This window comes from Triticum aestivum, chromosome 5B (genome assembly GCF_018294505.1).
Source record: "Triticum aestivum cultivar Chinese Spring chromosome 5B, IWGSC CS RefSeq v2.1, whole genome shotgun sequence".
In the NCBI taxonomy this organism is placed as follows: domain Eukaryota; kingdom Viridiplantae; phylum Streptophyta; class Magnoliopsida; order Poales; family Poaceae; genus Triticum; species Triticum aestivum.
Genome location: NC_057807.1, coordinates 137,084,472 through 137,092,218, shown reverse-complemented (window position 1 = coordinate 137,092,218; position 7,747 = coordinate 137,084,472). Strand labels below are relative to the sequence as shown.

Below are 7,747 nucleotides of genomic sequence, written 5' to 3'. Positions count from 1 at the left end.
GCATTGAGTCGGGGTCCTGACAAGATTGATGCTTGATAATTGTTTTGAGATATGAAGATGGTGATATTAGAGTCATGCTAGTTGAGTAGTTGTGAATTTGAGAAATACTTGTGTTAAAGTTTGTGATTCCCGTAGCATGCATGTATGGTGAACCGTTATGTGATGAAGTCGGAGCATGATTTATTTATTGATTGTCTTCCTTATGAGTGGCGGTCGGGGACGAGCGATGGTCTTTTCCTACCAATCTATCCCCCTAGGAGCATGCGCGTAATACTTTGCTTTGATAACTTCTATATTTTTGCAATAAGTATATGAGTTCTTTATGACTAATGTTGAGTCCATGGATTATACGCACTTTTTCCCATCCTTCCACCATTGCTACCCTCTCTAATACCGCACACTTTTCACCGGTATCATACACCCACCATATACCTTCCTCAAAACAGCCACCATAACTACCTATCATGGCATTTCCATAGCCATTCCGAGATATATTGCCATGCAACTTTCCACCGTTCCGTTTATTATGACACGCTCCATCATTGTCATATTGCTAGCATGATCATTTAGTTGACATCGTATTTGTGGCAAAGCCATCGTTCATAATTCTTTCATACATGTCACTCTTTATTCATTGCATATCCCGGTACACCGCCGGAGGCATTCAAATAGAGTCATATTTTGTTCTAAGTATTGAGTTGTAATTGTTGAGTTGTAAGAAAAAATAAAAGTGTGATGATCATCGATTTTAGAGCATTGTCCCAAGTGAGGAAAGGATGATGGAGACTATGATTCCCCCACAAGTCGGGATGAGACTCCAGACGAAAAAAGGAGGCCATAAAAAACGGAAACGACCCAAATAAAAAACATGAGAGAAAAATAGAGAAGGGACAATGTTACTATCCTTTTACCACACTTGTGCTTCAAAGTAGCACCATGATCTTCGTGATAGAGAGTCTCCTATGATATCACTTTCATATACTAGTGGGAATTTTTCATTATAGAACTTGGCTTGTATATTCCAATGATGGGCTTTCTCAAATTGCCCTAGGTCTTCGTGAGCAAGCGAGTTGGATGCACACCCACTTAGGTTCTTTTGTTAAGCTTTCATATAATTATAGCTCTAGTGCATCCGTTGCATGGAAATCCCTACTCACCCACATTGATATCTATTGATGGGCATCTCCATAGCCCATTGATACGCCTAGTTGATGTGAGACTATCTTCCCCTCCTTTTGTCTTCTCCACAACCACCATTCTATTCCACATATAGTGCTATATCCATGGCTCACGCTCATGCATTGCATGAGGATCGAAAAAGTTTTGAAAATGTTAAAGTATGAAACAATTGCTTGGCTTGTCATCGGGGTTGTGCATGATTTAAATACTTTGTGTGGTGAAGATAGAGCATAGCCAGACTATATGATTTTGTAGGGATAATTTTCTTTGGCCATGTTATTTTGAGAAGACATAATTGCTTTGTTAGTATGCTTGAAGTATTATTATTTTTATGTCAATATGAACATTTGTCTTGAATCTTTCGAATCTGAATATTCATACCACAATTAAGAAGATTTGCATTGAAATTATGCCAAGTAGCACTCCGCATCAAAAATTCTCTTTTTATCATTTACCTACTCGAGGACGACCAGGAATTAAGCTTGGGGATGCCTGATACGTCTCCAACATATCTATAATTTTTGATTGCTCCATGCTATATTATCTACTGTTTTGGACTATATTGGGCTTTATTTTCTACTTTTATATTATTTTTGGGACTAACCTATTAACCGGAGGCCCAGCCCAGAATTGCTGTTTTTTTTGCCTATTTCAGTGTTTCGAAGAAATGGAATATCAAACAGAGTCCGAACGGAATGAAACCTTCGGGAACGTGATTTTCTCACCGAACGTGATCCAGGAGACTTGGACCCTACGCCAAGGAACAAAAGAGGCGGTCACGAGGGTGGGGGCGTGCCCCCCTAGGGCGCGCCCCCTGCCTCGTGGGCCCCCTGTTGCTCTACCAACGTACTCCTTCCTCCTTTATATACCTACGTACCCCCAAAACGATCAGATACGGAGCCAAAAACCTAATTCCACTGCCGCAACTTTCTGTATCCACGAGATCCCATCTTGGGGCCTGTTCTGGAGCTCCGCCGGAGAGGGCCGTCATCACGGACGGCTTCTACATCATCATAGCCTCTCCGATGAAGTGTGAGTAGTTTACCTCAGACCTTCGGGTCCATAGTTATTAGCTAGATGGCTTCTTCTCTCTTTTTTGATCTCAATACAATGTTCTTCCCCTCTCTTGTGGAGATCTATTCGATGTAATCTTCTTTTTGCGGTGTGTTTGTTGAGACCGATGAATTGTGGGTTTATGATCAAGTCTATCTATGAATAATATTTGAATCTTCTCTGAAATCTTTTATGTATGATTGGTTATCTTTGCAAGTCTCTTCGAATTATCAGTTTGGTTTGGCCTACTAGATTTGTTTTTCTTGCAATGGGAGAAGTGCCTAGCTTTGGGTTCGATCTTGCGGTGTCCTTTCCCAGTGGCAGAAGGGGCAGCAAGGCACGTATTGTATCGTTGCCATCAAGGATAACAAGATGGGGTTTTTATCATATTGCATGAAACTATCCCTCTACATCATGTCATCTTGCTTAAGGCGTTACTCTGTTTTTAACTTAATACTCTAGATGCATGCTGGATAGCGGTCGATGAGTGGAGTAATAGTAGTAGATGCAGGCAGGAGTCGGTCTACTTGTCTCGGACGTGATGCCTATATACATGATCATACCTAGATATTCTCATAACTATGCTCAATTCCGTCAATTACTCAACAGTAATTTGTTCACCCACCGTAGAATACTTATGCTCTTGAGAGAAGCCACTAGTGAAACCTATGGCCCTCGGGTCTATTCTCATCATATCAATCTCCATCACTTTATTATTGTTTTGCTTTTTTACTTTGCCTTTTATTTTTCACTTTGCATCCCTATACCAAAAATACCAAAAATATTATCTATCATCTCTATCAGATCTCACTCTCGTAAGTGACCGTGAAGGGATTGACAACCCCTAATCGCATTCGTTGCGAGGAGCTATTGTTTTTGTGTAGGTACGAGGGACTTGCGTGTAGCCTCCTACTGGATTGATACCTTGGTTCTCAAAAACTGAGGGAAATACTTACGCTACTTTGCTGCATCATCCTCTTCTCTTCGGGGAAATCCAACGCAGTGCTCAAGAGGTAGTAGGGAGCCGCATTAGTTCGCGGCAGCGAGGCGGGGATGCGGCGCTGCGCTCCCGGGATGTAGCAGCGAGGCGTCGAGGCAGCGCTGCGCTCAGGCACCGCATCAAGCAGCAGTAGCGAGGCGGGAGGCGCACACGGAGATGAAGGAGGAGAAAATGGAGAGTCGGCCGGGGCGAGGAGTTCGCTGGCGTTGAAGCCACGGACCACGGTGCTGCAAGCTTTCAGGGGGCGGTGGCCATGGGGGGGAGGCGGCGCTGAGCTCGGGCCGCATGCCTCCTTTGTCGCTCCTTCTTTCTTTCTTCCCCAACTCCTCTCTTGCACGTCGTTGTCTTGCCGCCCACACAACAAAGAGATCGAGGAAGAGGCGGGAGTTGGGAGATGCGGCCGCGAGGGCGCCGCATCAGTTCGCGGCAGTGAGGCGGAGATGCGGTGCTGCGCTCCCGGGATGCAGTAGCGAGGCATCGAGGCAGCACTGCGCTCGGGCACCACATCAAGCGGCAGCAGCGAGGCAGGAGGCGCACACGGAGATGAAGGAGGAGAAAATGGAGAGTCGACCGGGGCGAGGAGTTCGTCGGCGTCGAAGCCACAGACCACAGTGCTGCAATCTTGCAGGGGGCGGTGGCCATGGCGGGGAGGCAGCGCTGAGCTCGGGCGCCGCATGCCTCCTTTGCCGCTCCTTCTTTCTTTCTTCCCCAACTCCTCTCTTGCACATCGTCGTCTTGCCGCCCATGCAGCAAATAGATCGAGGAAGAGGCGAGAGTTGGGTCAATCAATCTGTCGCATGAGGATGCGGCACTTCCTGTTCCATCTAGATCAACGGGCGCAGAGGGAGGTGGAAGAAGAGCCACGACCACCGAGCAAGAGGCTGCCGCCTAGCACGCATCTTACTGCGGCTATTTTGTCCATGAGCTGGTGGATAAGGTATTCACTAAAATCACACTTATGTTTTCCCCATTTCCATCTGAAATATGGATTACCAATATACTACTCTCACTTGGATTTGCACATGAAAGTAGTATAAATACTTGCACCGAACTGTATGATTTGTTGAGCCAAGTGCTGAGTTTGATATGGCATCTTTATGCTTTCAGAGAAGTGCATCTCTAAAATTTAGAGTTTTGAACCCAAAGAGACGCATCTAGACAATGGTTGCATGAGTGGTTCCTGTGTCATATACGCCAACATCGTAAGCATGTCTTGTCTGATTCTAATTTAGTTGTAGAAGTATTCCATGCTACTATTTGTTGACCAGAATTCGCTACCAGGTTGGAGATTTGGGATCGGATGCTGCGCCAAGAACGAGGGACCAAGGTGCTGAATTAACAGCAGGGGCAGAATGATTCTTCAGGTACCAACATAGCCGTCGACTAGAGAATTGACTTAACTATTTGCTTTGCTTGAAGCTCCAAATTGTAGTTATTTTATTCATTCACTAATTTGGTATAGTCCTAATCTAGGAGGATTATCACTGTATGATATGAGATTTTGACGTTTAGCAATGATAAAAATCTGACATTGAATGGTTCTTTTCGGAAGTACAGTTGTAAGATCTATGTTTCTAGCTTGCACCTTTAACTGGACGGTACTAATTGGACATATAATTGATGATTTATGCACAACAAGGTATTCTGTTGTCTTTTTTCTTCAATCAGATTCATCTAGCCCTTTGTTGACTTTCTAATTGTTTCACCCTTTACCTCTGAAACTTAGAAATCGGAGAAAGGTTATTGGCATATCCCCGTCACTGACGAAGATTTGCTAGAGAGGAAGAGGACCAGAATGTTTTTCTATTATTGGAGACATACATAATACATATAGATAAACTTGGACTCATTTACAACAGAGATTTCTTGCCAAAAATATTAACTCTCTCCAGAAGTGGGCACTGACAAGGTAATAACAGGAATTTGCTGAACCTAATTGAATGAAAGCGGGATGGTATTCGATTGAGAACCTTCTCTAACTAAATGGGCTTACGAACAATCAACATCAAATAGTTCCAAATTAACAGATGTTGTATGAAAATACTAATTTAAGAATTTGATGAATCTATAATTCTCTACATAATCACTTAGTTTTTTGTTTGATCATCAGGTTATCCTAGACCACTTGGGGACAATATCATCAATTTCTTGCATACTGCATTGCAAGTTCAAAAAGCCAGTTTCTTATTATCTCTGTGTTCACCTAACTGCCAAGAATCATAAAAGGATGCACCTAATGAGGTAGACTCCATTCTATGCATTTTTTGAAGTGTACGTATGGTGTAACTGATTAACAAAACATTGTTCAACCTTCTATGAGTCCACCTAGGGAGCTGCACAGATTTGGAACAACTTCTAGAATAGGCATCCAAGCATTTTGGTTTGGTACCACTAAGCTGCCAGAGCAAGATAGCTGGGATGTGAGTCCCTAGGGCAATGGTAAATCACAAATTGGCTGATCTTTCATGGGAAGCATCAGACAATGCCAATGTCCAGTAGTAAGACTTGATTGTGCAGGTGATCAAGCCAAGATAAGTGTGCATACATCACCTTTTAGTCCAAATTAAGAAAAATATGATTTCTGCTATGATAGTTTCCACAGTAGTTTGGCCCTTGAGACACTTCCCCTGTATGCATGTGTGTTACTCTTTTTTCCAGAGATATGCATGTCTATTGATCATTATTGGAATTGGTTTGACAAACTGTGTATATGTGACAAATTTACTAATATACTGACCCAGCCTGATAATGTGACTAATCCATACAGTGGATATGCACCAATGCTCAAATTTGAAAAATGAAGGATTTAACTTTTTTTGAATTATTATGGGTGAAGTCGCGAGTATGCCCATCAATCGTAAAAGTATATAGTTCGACTTAGTCATAGGTTCTGTAGTAGTCTTGCCTTGGCTCTGCTACCTCTCCTCTCTGCTCCTTGCTGGCTGTGGCTGTCCCATCTCTCCTAGAGCTGCTGCTACTGCACTTCTTCTAAAGTTCTTCTCAAACCCGTTGCTGCAGTTCTTCTCAAACTCCAACCAGTTGCTACTTCTCTCTCTCTCTCTCTCTCTCTCTCTCACTTTTTTTGTAATTATGTGAACCATTATTGTGCGATTATATGATTTGTGGTACCTTCTTCAAAGTGCTAGCACCTACATATTATCCAAAAATTTCTTCTAAATGACATGAGGCATGAGCTACAAATTTTCTAAAGAATGATAAGGCATGCATGCAATTTTAATAATACCCTTTTGGCTCTCATTTCTTTGTTCCCATAGAGCGTCGTATAATATAGAAGAGTCAATCAAACATAGCTCTTTGAATATCAGACAAAATATTGGTTTCCTGATTTATTTATAAGAAGATTCTTCTATGTATTTAGTTACATGATTTTTATTTGATCGTCTTCTTTCAACTTTTTTTTGCCGACTATGATATTTCCTTGGGTTCACCTTGACCTTCACTGCCCGTGTAAGAGCTTAAGTAAATTGATGTTGTATCATCAGAATCTGTAGCCTTTGGACAGTTTTTCTTGCACGCACTAAAATCCCTCTTTGTCACAGGATGAATCAGAAACTAAAGATGATGATCCCATGGACACAGAAGAAGCTTCCTCTGTCCTTATTGCTGCACTGCAGTCTTTCAACCAAGCTCTAGTGAATGACGATGAAGAAAAAGATACCGTGACAGAGGTAGATGTCTTCTTGCGTCCTACCCTAGATGACAGGGGCTCTCTCGTCAGCAAAATAGCTACTCTGGATGCGCAGATGACGATCGCAAGAGATTGTACCTTACGGATAAGTAAATGACTCTGAGGTCTACATGTCAAGTATAGAAAGAAAAACCTGACGACGACAAGTGTACTGTCGGGAGCTTTGCTGCCACTTCTTTGCCAGCCGGAGTGGCCTGTTTTTAGTGATGATCATGGTGTACATGCGTGTATATGTTGTGTTATGATAGACTGTACTACAAAATTTTCTTGGAATTGGTAATTCTGTTTTTGTATGCTATGAAGGGCGTATGTGTATGCTGGTTCAGTATACTCTGTTTGTACGTCTGGTTGGCAGGAGATTAAGCAATGGGCGAGGTTTCGTATCTTCTCAGGGGTTGCTATGTATCTTGCCATGCATACTCAGCTTCTTTGGGTCCAAGGTATTCTCTTTCCTTCTTTCTTTCTTTCATGAAGAGGTTAAGTCGGAGGAGAGGACCCGGATCCCGGACGGCGCACTGCTTTGGTCCCAGTCCACTCGCCATGTTTGGCTACCTAGCTCGACCCTGCGCAGGTATTCACCCACCTCTCCACTGCCCCTGTAAGGACCTCCTTGATCTTATACCTATCCAAATCCAAATCCTAGCAAATACACTTCAGAGCAAGGTACTATTGTAGACCTCCTTCCAATCCGTGATGACCCCTAACCAATACATGTGCAGGCATTGTCCGTTGCTAATTTAATACACTTCAGAGCAAGGTATCAGAAATAGTATGTGCATATTGCACATAGATGTTATTTCGCATGC

At 42.9% G+C, this 7,747-nt stretch overlaps 1 long non-coding RNA gene across 7 annotated transcripts; it reads left to right on the top strand.

Annotated features, from left to right (window-relative positions):
* Nucleotides 1-3,151: 3,151 nt before the first annotated feature.
* Nucleotides 3,152-7,327, top strand: LOC123110827 (uncharacterized). 7 transcript variants are annotated; one of them, XR_006453716.1, is made up of 8 exons: nt 3,152-4,169; nt 4,340-4,434; nt 4,514-4,596; nt 4,790-4,871; nt 4,959-5,141; nt 5,343-5,473; nt 5,562-5,749; nt 6,793-7,327. It is a non-coding gene; the product is annotated as an uncharacterized lncRNA (long non-coding RNA). The 7 variants fall into 7 exon arrangements; XR_006453717.1 differs by lacking the exon at nt 5,562-5,749 and having other exon boundaries at nt 3,155-4,169; nt 4,785-4,871; XR_006453711.1 differs by lacking the exon at nt 5,562-5,749 and having other exon boundaries at nt 3,156-4,169.
* Nucleotides 7,328-7,747: the final 420 nt, after the last annotated feature.